The sequence below is a fragment of the Sinocyclocheilus anshuiensis genome, unplaced genomic scaffold (assembly GCF_001515605.1).
Source record: "Sinocyclocheilus anshuiensis isolate Anshui unplaced genomic scaffold, SAMN03320099.WGS_v1.1 scaffold1549, whole genome shotgun sequence".
NCBI classification, from domain to species: Eukaryota; Metazoa; Chordata; class Actinopteri; order Cypriniformes; family Cyprinidae; genus Sinocyclocheilus; species Sinocyclocheilus anshuiensis.
In genome coordinates this window covers 226141-228307 of record NW_015538373.1, presented here as the reverse complement: position 1 = coordinate 228307, position 2167 = coordinate 226141, and the positions used below count along the sequence as shown (strand labels likewise).

The 2167-nt window shown below is 38.7% G+C and overlaps 1 protein-coding gene across 1 annotated transcript in view; it reads left to right on the top strand.

Moving 5' to 3' along the window:
• LOC107683760 (astrotactin-2-like) overlaps positions 1-2167 on the top strand; it is a 496105-nt gene that overhangs the window by 491678 nt on the left and 2260 nt on the right. The window lies entirely within an intron of this gene.

Sequence of the window (2167 nt, the reverse complement as noted above, 5' to 3'; positions counted from 1 at the left end):
ATAAAAGAAAAATCAATAATTTTGACCCATACAATGTATTTTTGGCTATTGCTACAAATATATCCCAGTGACTTAAGACTGGTTTTGTGGTCCAGGGTCACATATATGTTAAAGGAAAATAGGATAAGCACACCTTTCAAGCCAAACATTTCACAAAAAGAAGTATGTTACTGTAGGTTTTAAATGATAAAACAATAGATATGGTATAAAACGGAGTATACCTTCCACCTTGGAATTGTGAAGCATGCAGTTATGATACACTATATGGACAAAAGTATTGAGACGCCTGACTATTACACCAACAGGGACTTGACTAAATACATTGTCATCAATATTAAGTTGGTCCCCCATTTGCAGCTATAACAGCTTCCACTCTTCTGGGAAGGTTTTCTACAAGATTTTGGAGTGTTTCTGTAGGAAGTTTTGCCATTTGTGAGGTCAGGCACTGGTTTTGGATGAGAAGGCCTGGCTGGCGGTCCCTATTCCAGTTCGTCCCAAAGGTGTTGGATGGGGTTGAGGTCAACGGGCCAGTCAAGTTCTTCCACACAAAACTCATCCAACCATGCTTTGTGCACTGGAGCATAGTCATGCTGGAGTAGAAAAGGCCCTTCTCCAAACTGTTCCCACAAAGTTGGAAGCATAGCATTGTCAAAAATGTCTTGTTATGCTGAAGCATTAAGATTTCCCTTTATTAGCCCAACCCCTGAAAAAAAAAGCCCCATACCATTATCCCTCCTGCACCAAACTTTAAAGTTGGCACAATGCAGTCTGGCAGGTCTCCTAGCATTTGCCAAACCCAGACTCGCTCATCAGACTGCCAGACACAGAAGCGTGATTCGTCTCTCCACAGAACAGGTTTCCACTGCTCCAGAGTCCAGTGGTGGTGTGCTTTACACACTCCATCAGACGATTGGCATGCACTTGGTGATGTGAGGCTTGCATGCAGTTGCTTGGCCATTGAAACCCATTCCATGAAGCTTGCGCCGTGCAATTTCTGTGCTGTTATGAATGCCGTTGGAAGTTTGGATCTCTTCAGCTATGTTGCTGACTTTTATGCACCTGTGACTATATGAGGTTTTCTGCTTTGTGGCTGAGTTGCTGCTGTTCCTAAACACTTCCACTTTCCAATAATACCACTTACAGTTGACCGTAAAATAGGTAATACTTTAGAATAGGGAACACGTATTCACTATTAACTAAGAGTTTTCCCTGAACAAACTACTAATTTTCTGCTTATTAATAGTTAGTAAGGTAGTTATTAAGTTTAGATATGGTGTAGGATTAAGGGATCTAGAATGTGGTCATGCAGAATAAGGCATTAATGTGTGCTTTATAAGTACTAATAAACAGCCAATATGCTAGTAATACACATGCTGATAAGCAATTAGTTAATAGTAAGAATTGGTCCTTAAAGTGTTACCTGGAATATCTAGCAGGGGAGAAATTTCTGGAACTGATTTAATGCAAAGGTGGCATTCTGTCACATGACCACGCACAATCAGATATGTATAGAAATAGATTCAATGCACTTCAGACTGCTCACACCACTTTGATCCAATTAACAGATCTGGGCCACATTCAGCTGCGGTATTAACAAAATCGTTCTGATTGTTAACCGTTAGTAGAGCATGTTGATAATTAATGTAATGATCCTTATGATAAAGAAATACTGTACACTTTAGCATACTTTTTAAAAGAGTACTTTTTATTGATCGTTTACTTTAAAATAATATACTTAAGAACAAACTGAATGTAATTCAGTTAATTGCATGTTAATTGCAATTAAATGAAAAAGTATTATAATTTGAATTTATACTAAACTTTAGAGTGCTTTTTTTACCCACTCAAGTAAGGACTTCAGTACATATTTAAGTGCAAATTCATAATAATTTAATTACTGCTGGAAGGCCACTTGCTGTGATATATTGTTATTGTACATTCATACATATTTAAGGGTTGCTTGAGAATATGTAGGTGTTTATGAACAGCCTCTATATTTTTAGGCAAAATACAAAGAGGAAGTGTGCACAGTCCCTTCCACCGGCCCCTGGTTTAGCTCTGCTTTGGCTGGGGCCATCAGAAGGTTGCCATCCTAAACTCTCTGAGAATGTTTGTGTAATCTGTTCTCTGGCAGAGCTAGCAGGGGAATTAAACGTAGACCACCAAT